Source organism: Periplaneta americana, chromosome 5, assembly GCF_040183065.1.
Source record: "Periplaneta americana isolate PAMFEO1 chromosome 5, P.americana_PAMFEO1_priV1, whole genome shotgun sequence".
NCBI lineage: Eukaryota > Metazoa > Arthropoda > Insecta > Blattodea > Blattidae > Periplaneta > Periplaneta americana.
Genome location: NC_091121.1, coordinates 156,822,268 through 156,843,655, shown reverse-complemented (window position 1 = coordinate 156,843,655; position 21,388 = coordinate 156,822,268). Strand labels below are relative to the sequence as shown.

The following is a 21,388-nucleotide window of genomic DNA, read 5'->3' as shown; positions in this document are numbered from 1 at the left end:
TGTATACTAATGCTCTAAATGTTATGCCCCTTTGGTCTATTTATCAGCCCATATTACACAAAAACAAACAAATTTCCGTGCCCGATACGTGGGAAATATACACGCAATTTCGTCGACAGTCGTGTTTGAATTATAACAGTAAAATTCCGATGACATTTACATGAGCAAAATCTATTTTCTGACGAATGCTTTGAGTTAATGATGAATCAATAGTAAACGAGTATTTCTCTGGATACAATGGATATTTTATTTTTTACACGTTCTCATTCTTCGCATTTAAAATTAGTTTGAATAACGATTTATTGTGATCACAAAAATGTATTTGTTTATTGTGCAGAGTGGAATCATGTGTCTTTAGTTATAAAAAGTAAGGTAAGTGATTACTATTAAAATAGATTAAAAATGTTTCTCTCAGTTACTATTTCTTGGACATCCTTATTGTATGTAAACATAAGTACATGTAGTTGGAACACCGTAGAGCAGGGATGAGACGATATTAGCTCCCTATCATGGTAGAAGAGCTCGACCTTGATCACGAGCGCATAGCGCATTCACTGTAACGTAGACAACAGGGATGTACATGCAAATGCAGCGAATAAGGGCAGCAATTATTACAGTAACTTGCTTTACTAAATTTCTGGCTATGTAATGGGGCTAATTACTCAGTTATTTAATATACATGTACATATATAAACAAATCGCAAAGGGAAGGGTTTTTAGGAACAAAAAGAGAAATAGGAAAAGTTAATTGTATGTAAACCATTTTATTGTTAAAAGCAATGATTTACTATGTAAATACTTCACTTCATTGGTTAGGAGAAACTAATAGGGTCTACCTGCTCGACGTGTGTGATCTCTAAGTACTTTTGAGTAGCTATTTGTTGAAAAAATAATAATGGCAATATTGATTGAAATAGAGGTGATTGATTGTGTGATTGTGAAAATGTAGTCCTTACTCTCCAGTCGTGATTATGTAATGAGTTTTCTTAGACTGATTTGTGAGATGCACGTAACACGAAAAAGACAAATTGATTAAATTAAGATATTGAGAGCCATCGTAATATTTGGGGTCAATCATTTAAGGGGATATGTATGACTTTTAAAACTTCCACAATTTCGGCCAAAATTTGTGAAATTTAAACTATATAAACAGATCTATAATAATATCATCTGTACAAAATTTTGTGCAATTAGGTCGAATAGTTTTGAAATTATATTTTTAAGTATATTTTATATTGACGTTACTAAAAAAGCTCCTTGCATCAAAGTTTTCAAAATGTTTAGTTCATATTTGATAAAAAATCCTGAAAATAGTTATTGGAATAAAAGTGAATTAGCATTTTGAATTTAGTAATAGTATAAGTTAAAGTGCAATCAAAGATAAAATATTAGTTCTAAATTAAACAAACACGTAGTTTAATAAAAGTAAATATCCAGAAACAAGCAACAAATAAAACGTCAATAATACATTTAAAATAAAGAAATAAAAGGAATCTAGATACTATCTGCTGACCCAAATGTAAATTAATTTACCTTCGATGTCAATTCCGAAATGAATTTCTTTCTCTCTTCTGTTGAATAATGCCTATATTTTTTTCATGTTACGTCTCATAATGTCGTTTTATGTTGCTTTTTTTGAAAATGATATTTTTTTACACAACAAACACTGGACTTCATCACCATGTTCGAAGCATAAATATTGTATCTTCCACTCTGCCTTGAAAGCTTTAAGCGCTTCCGGTCCGACATGATGCGCTGTGTTCTAAGATCTGTACATCCTTTAGCAATGTTTACAGGTAAAAGAGCTCCGCGCGCGCGCAGCGGACATAAAATAGCTCTCGCTCGCAAATATTAGTCACCATCGCAAGACTGCCGTAGAGCAAGGACCTTAATTTGGGTGCCATTATGCGATTTTGATTTAAAATAGAGGCCGATTATTATTTTTTTTTACTAAAATTATTATATTGAATGTAATGTCCAGTGTCATGAGCTGCTGCCAGAAAGTCAAAAGAAGGATAGCAATTACAAAAGACATTTTTAACAAAAAAGCAACATCTTGTGCGGGCCTCTGGAAAAAGAACTAAGGAAGAGACTAGTGAAGTGCTTTATGTGGGACAGAAACATGGATATTACGACGAAGTGAAGCGACTAGAAGCATTTGAAATGTGGATATAGAGAAGGATGAAGGATGGAGCGTGCGAAATGGACAGACAGAATAAGAAATGAAGCTGTTTTGGAAAAAATGGGTGAACAAAGAATGATGCTGAAACTGATCAGGAAGAGAAAAAGAAATTGGTTGGGTCACTGGCTGAGAAGAAACTGTGTACTAAAGAATGCATTGGAAGAAATGGTGAATGGGAGACGAGTTCGGGGCAGAAGAAGATGATAGACGATATAAAGATATATGGATCATAAGCGGAGAGTACAAGGGCTATTCATTGCTATTGCAGAAGTCTTTGGGGAAATCGTCTTCAGAGTGACTTGATATGTATGTAGCTTTACTATTCGCAATTTTATTAAAACACGAACAAAAAATGTAGTACTGGAAGAGTGAATGAGAATGTTGAGATAGGTTATTGTGCAGTAAGTACGTGACGCATAGGACCACAAGCTGTTCAAGTAATTTATCATCTTCGTAGTATAGCCTCCGCTATGTTACAAACAAAAACAAGGCAAACACTGGAAAGAATACTGAACTAAACTAAATACCAATATCAAATCAGGTTTTGGTTGAAAAAACTCTATTGTCTGGAGTTTAACACATTTCGCCCTCACATAACCCCGTCATCGGTCCCTATTCTGATCAAGATTAATCCAGTCTCTATCATCATAACCCACCTCCCTCAAATCCATTTTAATATTATCCTCCCACCTACGTTTTGGCATCTCTAAAGGTCTTTTTCCCTTCGGCCTCCCAACTAACACTCTATATGCATTTCTGAATTCGCCCGTACGTACTACATGCCCTGCCCATCTCAAACGATCACTTCTTCTTTGTTACAAAACTTCACACTCAATAACATTTATAATGACTATTACACTTTTACTACGTCATACTACTTTTGACCAATAAAACGGTACGAAAGGACATATTTCAACCAATCATGGCTGCTTATCGCACAATTTTGTCGCATCCCTAGCATTTGTTTAAGTTTATCGCGTCCCTAGCATTTGTTTAATTTTATCGCGTCCCTAGCATTTGTTTCTTTGTTTGCCAACATTTCAAAGATCACTGGTCATACCTATGCATCTTCCCTGAAATCTTATTTACAAATAAATGAAGAGCACCATTCGGAAATCCCGAATAAGTTGAATACACCATGTAGGCTTACATCAACGAGTTCCACTTCTTTTACGCACACGTCCAATATAACATCAACTGAACCACCAAACACTAAAACATTCAAATTTGAAAATTGTACATTCAATAATTATTCCTTTTAAAATTATTCACGTTTATTTTTTGTGTCATCGTCGTTAATTAAAACTTTACTAACATTTGTATGTATTATTTAGGTTATGTTATAGCTTCTGCTATATGATATTATGGATAGTCACGTATCAGAGATTGTTTGATATTAAGATTTATTGAAAATCATCTGTCAAGTGACGTTGATTACTGGGATTCGGATAATTGAAGTGGAATGCAATTGTTTTAATAAAAATGAAACTGGATCAACAAAGCCTTCTTGACTAGTAACACTGCCATCGTGATCTAGATCGAGAAGGCATTGCTATAATAATCGTCTACAGAGTTCAATGATGATTCCATAGTTGGCCCAACTGATAGCAAGAGAACAGCTAACTTCGAGCATTAAAGTATATTTTATGTTCGAGGACAGCTAATCATAACACACTACTGCCATCTAGCGTAATATTTGTAATGTTGAGATGGTACAATAATACATTTGAAGACAGTTGTATTTTCGTAAGTCAATATTTTATTGTATTGGAGTACTTCGTTACTTCTAATCTTTATATACTTTTTTTCTAATCGTGTAATAGTCAATTAAATCCCACTCAAGTTTTGATTTTCTCTAGATAAATCAAAACGTCTAGTGAGATTACTGTTGAAAAATACATTTAATTCCGGCACTGCTCAAACGCTCTATTGAGGGCTTCAAAAAAAACCTTGTATAGTTTGCATTTCAGGCATATACACCGGGTGTAAATTGATATATATATATTTTTTTTTTGACGAGACATGTTTCATTTATCGGTTGCGTACTTCAAAAGCTGGCACTGTGGCTCAGCGGTGGATATTTTTCTCTGGGTACTCCTGTTTCCCTCTGTCAGTCCACCAACACTTTCCACCTGTCCCTCATTTCGCCTATCATATGTTATAGGACAGTCTAATCGGTTTGGGAAGACATAAATTAAAATGACTATTCCGTTTATATGACGTCATTCCATTTTCGACCAATGAAGTGTAATGAAATTTTGAATTCCAACCAATCACAGTTAGACTTTGCGAGAAATAAGGAAAAGCTGTTAACTTGAATTTATTTGAAGCAAAGCGTTACTGGATTATGCAATAAGGTAGGCGATGTTTGGATACCGTGTCTCAACTCTATACTCAATTATCTTAGCGTGTGCTCGATTACACTAACCTCTAGCGCTTGAAAATGGAACTAAACGCCGGCGCACAGACAAACAAAACACAGGAAAATTCGCTCAGTGTCTATTCTTTGTAATCCCTATTCGCTGGAGAGATCTTGCACTACAATTTAGCTCAATTTGGATTGCGAAGTTAAGTAAGATATGTTAACCCTTAAATTGGCAAAACTTAATTTCTCACACTAGTTTATTAAACCGTGTCGGACTGTAAAGAAAACAACTATCGCAATATCCATATTTTATATGTTGTAAAATATTATAGTATTGTGAAATTTTAATTTTCCTACCAATTTTTTTCTATTCTATTAAAATTATAGCATATAGCCTATTAACGTGTTGTATCGTATAGGATACATTGTCAATTTAAGGGTTAAATGTCTCGTCAAAGACATTAGGCCTAAATGTAAAATAATTCTTAAATTTATTATAGAAGTAATGTTATTAAAGTTTTTAAGTGCCTATTGTAAATACACTGGTCAAAAAAAGTTAAGCATAATTAGGCATATAACTGTTTTTATTAATTAAAATAAAATAGATAAATTATAATTGGGTTTCTTGGTTCCACAGAATAAACTTAAAAGTAGAAATACACTATTTGTTAACAATGGACTCAATATGAAATGAAAAAGTTGCATTGTTTGGAAACAACGGAAAAGATAAGGGAAGTTGAAATTCGTACATCATCAAAGAAAAGGAGATGGTGCTTTCAGTACCCTGTTTAATAACGTGTTGGTCCTCCACGAACCCTGAGGCACTCTTGTATGCGACGGGGTATACTCAGTACCAATGCATCTAAGCTCTCCTGAGGCAAATTGTCCCATTCTTCCAAGGCAGCATTCCTGAGTTCTTGAATCGTTAATGGGTGATGTGGACGATTGGAAATGGCTCTCCTGAGAAAGCTCCATGCATGCTCTATGCAGTTCATATCCGGTGAGCATGCTGGCCAATCCATTCTTCGGATCCCATGTTCTACAAGATACCGCTGCACACTATGAGCACGATGAGGCCGAGCATTATCGTCCTGTATAGTGAACCCTTCTCCTACAGTCTCTGCAAAACCACTTACTATGGGTTGGAGGATGTTGTTCTCATACACAGCAGCAGTCATGTTTCCCTCTATTGAAACCAGTGGTGTGCGGCGGCCAAACATGACACCTGCCCAAAACAAGATTGAACCACCAAACTGTTGGTGACGTTCCACGGTCATTGAGGGATGATTTCGTTCCCCTGTTCGTCTCCATACGCGAATAGAGTTGTTGTCAGGGTGTAGGCCCATTCTCACTTCGTCTAAGAATAAAGTTCTGGTCCATTGGTCTCGTGTCCAATTCTCATGTGCTCTAGCCCATCTTGCACGAGCACCCCTGTGATGTGGACGGAGTGCTGGAGTCTTGAGTGGTCTTCGAGCATACAACCCTATGTCATGAAGTCTATTGCGCACAGTTTGGCTACTTACAACAACACCAGTGGCTTCGCGCAGGTCATGGCGCAGAGTTATAGCTGAGGCTATAGGGTTCCTACGTGCAGATAATCTTACATACCGGTCCTGACCTGGTGTTGTTTTGCGTGGACGGCCCTCGCGAGGTCGATCTGCTATTGACTGGGTTTCCTGGAACTTTCTCCACAGTCTGGAGACAATACTCTGATTCACATGAAGGATGTTAGCAACATCAACTTGTCTCATGTTTTGTTCCATCAAAGTGATGATTTTGATGCGGTCTGCCATTGTAAGGGTGTTCCGAGCCATTGTACTGCACTATGAAGCACTATGAAGCAAAACGACACTGATTGAACTTTGCTCGAATTACAGACTTTGTTTACTGCACTATGAAGCACTATGAAGCAAAATGACACTGACTGAACTTTGCTCGAATTACAGGCTTTTCTTTACTAGCCGTGATTTGGACGTTACCTAGTGATGCAGACTAAAACAAATGAAAGAGTTTGAATTGGTAAACATAACACGTGCCACATAAAACCAAAAGAAACATAAATATCAGGTATTATTGGGTAAACTGGAAATATGCTTAACTTTTTTTGACCAGTGTAATTACTGAAACTACTTAAAATATAAATGTCCAGACTTTCAGCTGTATGCTCTATATAAAAATACCGCAGAAACACTCAGATAACATAAATCCAACCACAGACATTCATCCTCTAAGCGACTTTGCGAGATGGTGTAAACAACGTGTGCGGAGATGCCTCAGATTGGGAGCTGTGCTGTATTGACACTGAGATGCGTTTCTAGTGCAGGGAATTTAGGAACAGTTACTTGTGAATAATGTACACGGAATAAATCAAGATTTTTTGATGATGAAGAAAAATACTTTTGTCCTGCCAGATTCGTAATTTGACCCAATGCACAGTGGGACAGATCGCGATTCTAGCCGGAACAAAATCAATTTTCACATGTTCTCATTTTTATGAGTTTCCTATCTCAAGTTGTTGCTAATGAATCACAGAATGCTTATCTATGAGAAAGAAGCTTTAACACTAAACATACGGATGTCACACAATGATGTTGACAAGGATTCCCCTCCGTGACCAGTTTTATTGCTCAGCCACGCTGAAATAGTGTAAGAAGCAAGCTTGTTTTCTGTGTTCTGGGAGTGAAACATTTTGTGATTCTGAAATGGAAAATGAAGAACGAGGTTGGTAGATAATTATTATATAAATTTTATGTTCATAATAACTTCGAATTTTTAGAAACGGCATATTAACTTAAGGGTGGCAAATGCGATTTTTTAAAACTATTTATCAAAGTAAATGTTGACTTATAATAGGAGAGTCACACAGAGTCACATTTATTTTTATGACAGAATGTAGATTTAAGTGTGCACTTTAAGACTAACCTAGTTTCATTTGCTCCTACTGACCGCTCTGCATGTGGTTAATTTTATTTTCAGACTCGGAACCGCTACCGGTGATTTCGCGCCGTGATCTATTTCCAATACTTGCCGATAAAAGTGGCGACTTAGGTGAACTATATAGATATGTTTTGAACAAATTATGTATTGAAACATGTGATTCTAATAGTGAGAAGTGCATTCATAATATTTTGAAAAATATTCGAAGTAGCCTAATTTTAACAAACGTTGGATGCAGTGTCACCGTAAAAAGGATTATTTTCTTAAAAAAACATTGTTCTTGGCAGGTTAGAGGCAACAACAAAGATATTTTTGAAGCTAGAAAACAGGGTATTATTTCTAGATTTCGCTCTCAATTAGGTCTTCTTAATGACAAACCGAAATATGGTGGCCCTGGGACATCAAATGATGGCAATATAGCACATCAGTTTTTGGAAAACCCACAAATTACAACCATTATTATGGGCATTAGTAAGACTTCATTCACAGATTTTCTGTAATTTTATGCACCATTTCATGTGGATATTCAATATACAGTATATTGAGGCGTTTGAGAAGTACACAAATGATACAGCCCATCTATATGTACAATAGTTATATCCATGGTACTACATGCCATCCAGGGTGTATAAAATACTGATACATGGAAGAACAATTGCAGAAACTGCTATACTTCCTATTGGGATGTTATCTGAAGATGCTCAAGAGGCAAGACGCAAACATTTACAAAAGTACAGGTTAGATCACGCTAGGAAGTGTTCTCGTGAGAGAAACTTAGATGTCCTACATATGTTGTTAGTATCTTCTGATCCCATCATAGGCCTATCCCAGATCAATCAACATCCAAATACAAGGAAATAAAAAATGTAATTTGAGGTAATTAAACTACTACAAGTACCAGCTGTGAATGCAAACAACAGCACTGCTCAAGTGTAACACCAAGATGAAGACGACAGTAGCGCTAGCGGGTCCGCCACTTCTGAGATAAAACAGACGTTTCAGATTTCTAAACATGAGTCACAAAATTTACTACATATATTACTTTTCTCTTCATAGCAATCTGTAAAATAATTTGTGCGAGATCGTGCGTATTTGCTTGTTTTCCGCACAGAACCAATACGCGGTAAGTGTGAAATACCACATTCAGTATTCCCAACGTAACACACATAACAATTTCCCTCTTCTTACCGCTTAAGCGCGACATTCATTTTACTGCTTTAGGCTTTTAACATATTATTTTTAGAGACGTTTAACATAGTAATAATTATAAATTGGAAACTTACCACTACAATTTCGCCTAAATTGCAATGTTAATTATTGTTTTTAAATATTTGCAAAAATTAAGTAAAGTCTACTACTCCACGAAACTTATTGCATTCCTGATACAAGTAACATTAAGGAAGCCGTGAAAAAATCAACGAGATTCCAGATGCCGATGTTATTACTGCAATATGTTATATAAATAATATTGTTCAAATATTAAAATGAAAATTAAATCATTACATAACCTTGCCGTTTGTTTTAAGTTCGCATTTATAGACTGGGGGGGAAAAAAAAGACAGACGTATATCACGGCCTGCTGGAGTATAGATATTTTTGTTTTTTAAAGTTGCCGTCATTAAACAGAAACCAAGATGGAGATTTCATTGCAACTAATTAGAAATTCGTCTTTCAGGTACGTAATAAACGATCTTCGCACAAAATAATGTACGATACACGAGCGGTATGTTTGTTTTCATGTTCTCGGAAATTAAAAAAGCTCAACTACGTTTCGCTTTTTCAATCTTTTCCTCGAACATTAAAACGTCAACATACCGCTCTTGTAACGTATATTACTATTCTGTTTACTTTAATTTTTATTTGCATTAGCTGTATGCAATTTCTATTACTGTACGATTCCTTTATAATAAATAGGCATTCTATACTAAAATAATAATTCTCATGCAAATATTTCATCAAATGTCATAATAATTTACCTTCGTTTTGCTATTTTCAACGATTCGAAAGGAATTTATCAATATTAGATTTTGTTCCGGCTAGAATCGCAATTCGTCCCACTGTGCACTGTGCGTTGCTTGTATCGTGGAGGAAGTGATCACAGTGTAACACCTAGAACCCTAGACTCTAGACAGAGTCGTGAAGGTGATTTAACGTCTGCTTTTATCAGGTTTCGCACATGGAGCAACTTCTTAGCGCACACGTGCCGCGCTATCTCATCCCAAGGACGTCGCATTGTCGTTCTACGCTTCACCACCAAATTGGTCGTCCCTTACAACGTCACTTATAAATCAGTTTCCTTCTCTTTTCCTCTCTGGAGCATCCACTACAAACACACAGTAATCCTACGGTGCTTATTTGGACTATAATAACGGATGAGGTCCTATATAGTCTGAATCACAGGCTCTTCTATCGTGCACTCATGATATAAACTATCTGTAGTAATGCAAATCTAGTCTTTCAGGTGAAGCTCCCTGTAAAGCATATTTGAATAATTTCAAGGGAAAAATTGTTCCGGGGCCGGGTATCGATCCCGGGACCTCTGTGAGAGACGGTGTCGGGTGAAGTTCCCGGGTAGCTCAGTTGGTAAGAGCGCTGGTACGTTCAACCAGAGGTCCCGGGATCGATACCCGGCCCCGGAACAATTTTTCCCTTGAAATTGTCTGTAGTAATGTCACGAGAGGTCTGAGATTTGCCGATAAATCCACGAACGAAGCGAGTGGATTTATCTGGGAAATCTCAGATCTCGAGTGACATTTATTAGGACTGTTTTGTGAATAAAATAAAAAATGTAAATAATATATTCCTAAAATTCTATGACAAAATGTTAATAATTGTATATTTACGAATACTTAACCTATTCAGACACTGTGAAGTTGAAATAGATGAATATCGTTTACTGCGATAAAGAAATTCGATGTTATTATTCAGTAATGCCAATTGTTTTATTTAATTCACAAAATACAAATTTTATAGGCTACAATTATAGGTTAAGTTACCTGTGGGAGCAGGAGAATATCAGCTGTGTCTTATTTCGACCGTTACTCAGTGCTACGGAAAGCATTTTTTTATAGCTCGACAAACGCATTCTCTCTGTAGTGTGTAACAGAACTAAAGCTACATCTACACAGTTCAATATTCCAATCGCATATGCGTGCAATCTGGGAAGAATATTGAAAGAATCAAGTTTAAAAGGTACGTTCGATTAAGATCATAAAGATTTTGTGTCTACATGGTGCGCCGTTTTGAACGTCGTTTTCACTGCGTAAATATATTAATTAATACCAAATATCAATCTTGCATTCATTGTTTTAAAGTTGAAAGAAAAGTTTAACCGTGTAGTTGTATCTTAATGTATTCATGATCATCATTTTACGGGGAAAGAGTTGGCGACAACGACTAAACAAAAGAACGACCATGCGATAAATTGAAAGCGATAAATCTAGCTGCAAAAATTAACGCGAAGTGTGACTGTGATTGGTTGGAATTCAAAAATTTCATTACACTTCATTGATCGAAAATGGAATGACGTCATATAAACGAAATAGCCATGTGAAGTATTACAATGCTGCATGAAGTTATCAGCAACTCAGTAACGTAAAGTGATTGTCCATCTAACCGTTCGTCCATGTATTAAACTTCTGGACGAAATTTGTTCATAGTCGATGCCTAAGAGTGAATCCACAATGAAAAATATAACTTACTTTATAAATAATATTAAAATATTTTAAACACCGTATATACCAAAATTACATAAAATGGTGATTTACTCGAAATTGATGTCTTGGTATTTGTTTTACAGCAGAAATAGTTCCAGCTGTAAAATACAGACTACATACGCTATCTTCATAAAAATTGGTTCAGGGTAATAATTACGAAAGTGTGGAATTACACACCAAATTAAACAATTATCTAGATAAATTCAGAAATTGGTACTTGCGATAACTAGCATAAACTTAACCAAATATAAAATTTAGGATCCACAAGAGCGTCTTGATGTGAAGTTTTACTTACCGATTGGAGATTAACCACTGCAGTTTGACACACGGTCATCTTTTAATAGGCGGAACTCCATGGGAGTGCGACACGTGCCATGTTCGAATTTCGGTGGGACATGTACCGCTACAACCACTACTACAACCTGTATTGTTACTGCTGCTACTACTTCTACTACAACTGTTACTGCTATTATTACTCCTGCTACTACTACCAGTGCTTCCGGTACTGCTACTACTACCAGTGCTACCGGTACTACTACTACTACTACTACTACTACTACTACTACTACTACTACTACTACTATTACTACTACTACTACGAAATAAACTAAGAGAAAATTAATTCTCTTCGGTCAAAGAACACTGGCAACCACACTCCGCTTAGAAGGTAAGCAGTGGTCAGTGGCAACAGTAGAGGAAAGACTGATTTTTATTTCGAACTTTGTGGGTTATAGCGAAATTAATGAAATTAGCGTAGAGAATGTGTATGATAAGATATGGTATGATATATGATGTGATATGGTATGATATATGACGTGATATGGTATGATATATGATGTGAAATGATATGATGTATGATATGATACATGATGATATGATATATATGATAGGCCTATGATGTGATATGATATGATAATTATATATGGTATGATATATATGATGTGATATGATATATGATGTGATGTGATATGATATGATACATGATGATATGATATGATATATGTATGATACGATATATATGATATGATGTATGATGTGATATATATATGGTATGATATGATATGATATATGATATATGATGCAATACGATACGATACGATATGATAATTATATATGGTATGATATATATGATATATGATATGATATGCATAATTAGGAACATCAAATCCAGACGTTTGAGATGGGCAGGGCATGTAGCACGTATGGGCGAATCCAGAAATGCATAAAGTGTGTTAGTTGGGAGGCTGGAGGGAAGAAGACCTTTAGGGAGGCCGAGACGTAGATGGGAAGATAATATTAAAATGGATTTGAGGGAGGTGGGATATGATGATAGAGAATTGATTAATCTTCCTCAGGATAGGGACCAATGGCGGGCTTATGTGAGGGCGGCAATGAACCTCCGGGTTCCTTAAAAGCCAGTAAGTATGATAGATGATATATGATGTGATACATGATGATATGATAGATACATGATGATATGATATGATATATATGTATGATACGATATATATGATATATGATATGATGTATGATATGATATATATGATGTGATATATATGGTATGATATATGATGCAATACGGTACGATATAATTATATATGGTATGATATGATATATGGTATGATATGATATATGATATGATAAGATATGTGATATAATATATGGTATGATATGATATGATAAGATATATATGATATGATATGATAAGATATATGATATGATATATGATATGATATGATATGATATATGATATGATATGATATGATATGATATGATATGATATGATATGATATGATATGATATGATATGATATGATATGGTATCGTATCGTATGATATATGGTATGGTATGATATGATATGATATATGATATGGTATGATATGATATGATATTTCAACATATTCGATCCTGCCGATCTTTCACATTTCTGTATTCAGGCCAGCAGTCACTATTTACAAACTTTATACATTGACGTATAGTGACCTACGTGGTGTTCTTGAGTATGTCTTTCATGTCCCATCACTTTCACTTATCACTGCTTCTAATTTATAACACTTACCTTACTACTCTTCTCTTATTCTCCTCTACACCTAACAATTATTCATACTTACTATTAGAATCACATTCAACTTCACTCCATCTCTTCTAAGTAACTAACTAACTAACTAAACTAACTAATTCTTTCTTGCAAATGTTATTTTAAACTTATTTAATATGGAAGACTTATATCGCTGTAGACTTGTTGCAGGAAAAACTGAACATTATTAACTTTAACAAATTATTAAAATTTACTGGAGAAAACATAGAATATTACCACATTATCGCTCACTCCATAGGAACACTGGCTTAACTTGATTTAGAACTTTAATCTTAGGGACCACTGTATTTATAAACAACAATTGCGTAAACTTGAGAAAGTGTATCTATTCAACTCCGCATTTTCACTAGATAGATCCCCTGCTTTTTTTTTACCCCAGAGAATGTGTATGTAAATTAGCAAGAAGAAAGCATATAAGAAGGAATCTGGTTTTGTCAATTTGGAATCGTGTAAAACAGTGGCTATCTTAGTAGTCTAATGAAGAAGTGAATGTCAATAATTAAATTTATTTATCATTTGAAGGGCTGGAAACAAAGCATAGAATAGAGGAATCAGTTCTCCCAGACTCGTTATTACCCAGACGCCTCACGCAGGGTCAAGTAACTCCAGGGTCGTCACTCTCCTCGTAATGATGTCGCATCCTCTTTCTCCACCACCCTCATATTCCACGCCCTTCCACTACGGTCATTCATCTCGTCTCTACCCCTGTGCACTTCCACCCCGAAACATCATTAGCCAAGAAGTGTTCGATACCAGCTACGTATTTCATTCTCTACAACTTCCTTCTTCTGTTTAGCTACATGTAACTCTAACGCCAACGGAATGGATTAAATGTACAGTTAGACCTTCAAATGCTCTACTGAATTCCTTTAATAGGCAATTATTATCCATGTTGAATCTTTCGTACACTACTTTTAACACTCGAATATAAATAATTGATTAAATGGCGATCTTGCTTGTGTTAATTATGTAAGCATGTGCGGCTTACATCTGTTTCGCTGCTACTTGACACCATCCTCAGAGCCTTCTGTGTCTCGGCGCCATCTTAACTTCGCTGCCCGTTGTGTGGGTGCGTTCATGTGATGAAGAGTTGTGTCAAATAGTGTGTGTGTTCTGAAATTGATCTGTGTGTTGAGAATTTGATTAGGGTGTGTTTTAGTGTGTCTGTATATTTCATTTTGTTCTAGTGTGGTGAGGTTTTTTTTTTGGGTTGTATGTGTAGGATTTCCATGTCTGTATTTATGTTATTGTATGTGTGATTAGCATTAGTTATGTGTTCGGCATATGTAGATGTATTGTGTCCTCTGGTTATTGCTTTAATGTGTTCTGTGTATCGAGTTTGGAATAATCTGCCTGTCTGTCCAATGTAGAAACTGTCGCAACTATTGCATGTGAGTTTGTATACGCCTATGTGGTTTATTTATATTTGTTTGTGTTGTTTGTATTTTGAGATTGCTTTGTAGTGTGTTTTCTGTTCTGTATGCTATGTTGTATTTCTGTTTTCTAAATGAGGATGCGATCTTGTGTGTGTTTTTGTTTTCGAATGTCAGTGTGATGTATTTCTTGTATTCTTGTGTTTGTTTTGTGTGTTTGTTGAGTTTTTGTTTTGTCTTCCTTATGATGTTGTCTGTTATGTTTGGGTTGTAACCATTTTCTTGTGCTATGTATTTGATTGTTTTCACTTCTTCATTGTTGTGTTGTTGGCTCATGGGTATGTTGAGTAATCTGTGTACCATTGTCCTGAATGCAGCATGTTTGTGTTGTGTGGGGTGATTAGATGTGTTGTGTATGTGTGTGTGGTGGTGGTAGTTGGTTTTCTGTATATTTTGAAGGTGTGTTTGTTGTCAACTTTTGTTATGGTGCTGTCTAGGAAGTTTATGGAGTTATTGTTTTCAAGTTCCAGTGTGTATTGGAGTTTTGAGTGTATTTTGTTTATGTTTTGGTGTAGTTTGTGTATTTGTCGTTTGTTTCCTTATGAGTATCTGTGCCAGTATATTATGTTGTCTGCATATTTGTTATGTTCATTGTTGAATATGTATGCTTGTTCTATGTTGTGTAAAAATATCTCTGCAGTTATTAAATTGCAATATACAGTAGGCTGATATATTAACGAAATTTTAATATAGATGTCTTGGCACAAGAAATAAGGTGGGCTGCTGGCAATAATACTACAAAATTCGCACTTCATTTCTCTTTTCTGCTAATGTGCTATCTTTTCTTACTATTTACATATTGTAATGTATGTATGTGTGTATGTGTGTGTGTATGTATGTATGTGTGTGTATGTATGTATGTATGTATGTATGTATGTATGTGTGTTTATGTGCGTATGTATGTATGTTATGAGATCGATAAATTCACACTCATTAAAAAAATACACGTGAAACTTAAGACTAATCTGCCAAAATCGACATAGTTTTAATGAAATTTACCTTAGGACCTGTTCATAATGCTTATGATAATGATTAAAATGACTTAAAAAAAAAAAAAACAAGACTAGTGCTGCAGAAGCAGAATTCTTTCAAACTTTTTTGTTTCAAATATCTCAAAGAATAACCCCTTGAAATTAATGACATTACTTACTGTTCAACCTGTAGAGTGTCGATGAAATTGGTGATATCGGAGATGGGACCGAGAATAGATAACGGAATTACCTCAGATTCGCTTTACAGTTCGGAGAAACCTAACTACGCTATCAGCCCAAACGGGATTCGAACAACGCTCTAGCTCAGTCTCGAACCGCGAGTCATGCTTGTCACCCCTGGAGGAATCCACTGTCCTGTTATATTACTCACATAGTTTAATACACTTAATTGTCACTTAAATGAAAGCACGTGATACAATTTGAAATAGGATAAAACAGTGATGTGTGCTTTAATTAGATTTTATTGTTTCAACTCTATCATAGTCATAAAATTCCTTGAGGGTGGTCTTCCTTTTCTAAAGGGAAGTCTTTCGACGTTCCATGTTTTGACCGCACAAGTTGAGGTTCTTGACGTGAATACTAATCGTATTCAGTTTTGTTTTATTCATATAAAGAGATTCCCTTCCGTTGAACAATTCAGCCTCGCCCTCAGATCTTCTTATGTTATCCGTCGGATATTCTTGTTTTATTTGCTTACAAGAGAGGAATGATGATGTGACGGTCGGAGTGATACCTAAATTATCCTATCAAATAAATTGGCGCCTGTTACATGGTTTACATAAGAGATGGCGCACAAGTGTGCTGGCGCGGCGTGTAAAATAGTTTTTCTGCTTCCTGTAGTGTGGCGTTCCATTCTGCGTTGTAGGTCGGCGCGTACTTCAGTTTCCTGTCTGTTATTCTAATCTAGAGAGAGAGAGAGTCGTGTAGATCTTGGAGGTGGGCGATGCATACCGTTATCCTTGGTTCAAATTTTCTTGTTGTCAACTGAAATTACACTAACTACGTGTAGACTGTCTTAATTTGAAAGTTGAGATAATTGAAATAAACGGTACTGTGTAAGTGGCAAAACGGTATAATTTACTGTATATATGTAGGCCTATAGCCTACATAGTTCACGTTTAGTCTCTTGGTTTAGTGCAGGGTTGCCAGATTGGGCTACTTAAAATTTTAATTGGCTATTGATTTTTACCATTGGGCTACTTGCGACTTTTTGGGCTACTCAAAATTTTCGGGGTTATTTTTGGGCTATTTTTTTCTGATTTGGATTTGTGGAAAATTAATAATAATAGGTGTAGTAACAGTCTTCCTCTCCGTGAAAAAACCTGTTACAGTGTATGTCTCGCTTTATTCCACAACCACCTTAACCACGAGAAACGACGTACCTATGCGAAATATATATATTTATTGTACATGTCACATGACCAAGCCAGTGTAAGGGGGTTTTCTCGTTTTACCATGACCAGTGCCAGCAGAAATGCAGTGGCGAAGTGCAGCCTGCAGGCACATAATAATCAGTTGCTGTTTTCTCTCCAATTCAAGCGTTAGTATTTTTGTGAATGCCGATGTAGTTTATTACAATAATCTTAAATTAGGAACTAGGATCTTTTGTAAAAGTGATATACAGTTTTTAAGTTATACAGGGACATCATTTTATTTTTACTTCAATTTTTATTGTACCTGAGTTTTGGAATGTACTTCACTCCCACCCCTTCTACTAGTAAACTTCCAACCGTTCACGACACAGAACCGAGGGCGCGTAAGCAGTACTGAGTTACTGAGTATAGTACGTTTCAGAAATATGTTCACGTTTTCCAGTGACGAAAGAGCTTTCAATATTGAATCATATTTTCGTACGGGTACTGTCGTCCGTTTCCCTATGTCGCATCCCTGTTTCCCCCACCTGCTTCTGTTCGCCCCTCTGTTAAGTCTAGTAGCTGAGCTATCTTAGCTCTTTTCTGAAAACATTAATTTCTGTTAGGAATTGGACGTCTACGTAATATTATACAAGCGTTTAAAATAACTTAAATAAAAGGGCCTCCTTAAGTAATTAACTGTCACGTGATTTCTTCCCTTTCTACGACCCTACGATATAACCACTTGGACGGACAGTAGATAGTATATCTGAGTAATTTTATCTTTTCGGATCGAGCAGAAGTGAAGATTGAATTTACAGTACGTAAGGTACTCTTTTATAGAGTAGGTACAGAATTTTTTTCTTTATTTTAGTAGGTTATTTTACGACGCTTTATCAACAGCTTAGGTTATTTAGCGTCTGAATGAGATGAAGGTGATGGTGCCGGTGCCGGTGAAATGAGTCCGGGGTCCAACACCGAAAGTTACCCAGCATTTGCTCATATTGGGTTGAGGGAAAACCCCGGAAAAAACCTCAATCAGGTAACTTGCTCCGACCGAGAATCGAACCCGGGCCACCTGGTTTCACGGCCAGACTTGCTAACCGTTACTCCACAGGTGTGGACGGTACAGAATTATTTCAGCATGAGTTACTAGTACGAAGAACGAAACTGGTAATTGGGATTAGGTACAATAGTCTATAGCGATGATATGCACATTATAACTGAAGCCTGTATCGAAATGAACGGCCACCATTTTAAAAATGTGTTTAAATATCCATATTATGATTATTTTTCAATTTAACTTCATTCTCTATAGTGTACGCTAATGTGCTGTAGACAGTATAATATACACTGCATAATGAATACGTCCACATAGACAGCTCAGTTCGTGAGTAAAAACACTCATTGTTACTACTGTACTGTATTTTGATTAAACAGAAACCTAATGAAAATGATCAAACTCAAAAGCGCGATATCTCCTAGTTTACGTAAGTGGATGAACTACTTTTCTTCCCTCCTATACCTAGCAAAGTGATTTGTTTGTATATTACGCCAGTATCATCGAACTTCAGTCGTGGAAGGGGTAGCAAACGGTGTTGATCCAAAGGTATAGCCAGGTTAATATTAAAAATGTTAGTAAAAATAAAATGATGTCCCTGTATTACAGAATTAATTTTTTTACTTTTTTATATCCTAATTATAATGAAACTAATTATTGAGTTCTAAGTCCTATAGTGAAATAATTTTAAGAGAACTGTGTTATAGAAGTGACATACAGTAACATTTTTAAATTGTGATAGTGAATAACTTTTTTATACATTTATTTTGTTTTGTGATTATACTGAAAATGGAAATATTTATTATTTCGTTCTGTAATGCTGAAAATGGGAAAGTGGGAGAAGTATACCAAAACGTTTAATAGGCAGTGGTTAAACGCTACTTCATTCTCAAACTGGCTTCAGGATGTGAAAATGAAACTCAAAACATAAAATTATTTAGGGCCAAATTAAAGAAGTACCTAATTTCTCACGCCTTCTATTCTGTAGGTGAATTCATGACATTCAATAACACTTCATGAAATTGATACTAAAACTATGTGTTGTACTAGTAGACTATATTGTAAATCTCTTCTGTATATATTTCATCTAGACTGTGACTATAAATTAAGATTTTATAATAGTATTAAGTTTTTTGACTCGTTCCATATTCTAGCTGTAAGCATGTATGAATACCATGGAATGTTAATAAATACAATACAATACAATACAATACAATATAATACAATACAAAGAAGACAGCAATAAAGCAGATTGTAAAGTTTATAAAGTTCAAATTAGTGCTCATAAAGGAGACTTGAAAAAAAAAAAACATTCCGATTCAGTTAAACATATATAATCCGCGAAATATAAATTTGCCATTTATATTGGGCTACTTTTTCTGAATTTTGGCTACTTTTCCAGGGAACTTTCGCTACTTTTAGTTATATCAATCTGGCAACCCTGGTTTAGTGGTTAGCGACGCTGGCTGCTAACCAGGAGGTTTTGGGTTGGATTCTAGACCCTGCGAAGGGATTTTTCCTTCTTTAGGGATTGTTCTTTGGTATGTATGGCCTGGATGTTTGTGTTGTTGCCCTTAGGTTTAGGTTACATTTAGATAGATTTCACCCTACCGAGAATCCGCTGTGATTATCCCTTTACGAGATCACTAGCCGTCGTTCGAAACTAATGGGGTTATATATAACAGATAGATGCAAAAGGCTTTTACACACTGGTTCCGATTCCAGGCGGCAAACTTCTACGACACAGCGATACAAAAGTTGATCCCAAGGTATGGCAAATGTCTCCATTCCAGTGGGAAATATATTTAGAAATAGCTCAACAGTTTGTTGTTTCTGTTCCAATAAATCTTTCCATGAAATTGTGTTTTCATTTTGTAAACGGCAAACTTACTTTCCGGACGGCCCTCGTAATTGCGCTAGAGTGGCTAAAATTTTTATTAGCATTTGTTTTTACATTAATAATAATAATAATAATAATAATAATAATAATAATAATAATAATATTATTATTGTTATTATTATTATTGTTATTATTATTATTGTTATTATTATTATTGTTATTATTATTATTATTATTATTATTATTATTATTATTATTATTTATACTGGCAGAGTTAAGGCCATAAGGCCTTCTCTTACATTCTACCAGGTCACAAAGTATACAAGCAGTGAAAATTTAACAAAAAGCTAAAGAACAAAATACTAACATATTACAAAAAAAATAATAGCATAATAAAATCCAAAATCTAAAATATCTATTCTGGCATTCTGGAGTTTAATAATAAATTTCGCGAACGTGTATATGCGCGTTTTTATATGTAACATTTGAGAGTAGCAATTTAGGAAAAGTATATAATGGTGTGGTCTTGTAAGGAAATATTAAATTAAAAGATTTTTATTTCCTTTGAAGATAAAATTAAACGTCATTTTGAGGCAACGCTCAAACGTTTCGTAAACTAAGCTTTAAGTATTTCATAACATAAAAACTAATTTTTCGTTACAAAAGCCATTACTGACAGCGCAGAAAAACTTGAGTGCTCGTTGTATAGACTACGACTTTGTGACAAACCCTTCTCCGACATCTCCAGAGCAGGACGAGGAAGCAATTTTGTATTCTTGTGACGTATCAAATTAGAAGAAACTTGAAACTGAGGGGGATACATTCTGACCCTCGGCAGGAGGAGTTTCTTCGCAGCTTCTGCCACATCGGATGCTGTGATGAATCAATAAGACTGTCTCTCTTGGAAATAGCCTGTAACAGTCATAGTCTCTTCTCTACAAAATTGATTTGTCTATTTAATGTGCTGGTTGTTTGGTGGATGAGTATGGGACTCTTCTGGCCTTATTAGTTGTGTTGGATTCTACGATGAAAGAGTAATGGAACAGAGAAAAATTCTCTCCGGCGCCGGGATTTGAACCCGGGTTTTCAGCTCTACATGCTGATGCTTTATCCACTAAGCCACACCGGATACCCACGTATCAGCACGTAGAGCTGAAAACCCGGGTTCAAATCCCGGCGCCGGAGAGAATTTTTCCGTTCCATTACTCTTTCATCGCATGATGACGCAGAATATCTGCATGGAAATATCATATGTACTTCGGTACATTAAAAAAATATATATGTGTTGGATTATGTTTCTGAGGTAGGAGTACCTGGATGACCGAATTCGTTACCTCGGTTGATGATAAAGTTAAACATGTAATAGTTACTAGAGTCGACAGCAGTTCGGAAGGCGGTAGTCTGCTAGGGTTT

General features: G+C 35.5%; 1 non-coding gene across 1 annotated transcript; it reads right to left on the bottom strand.

Annotated features, from left to right (window-relative positions):
* Positions 1 to 21,032: 21,032 nt before the first annotated feature.
* Positions 21,033 to 21,104, bottom strand: TRNAY-GUA (transfer RNA tyrosine (anticodon GUA)). The gene has a single exon. It is a non-coding gene; the product is annotated as a tRNA-Tyr (tRNA).
* Between the last annotated feature and the right edge of the window lie 284 nt (positions 21,105 to 21,388).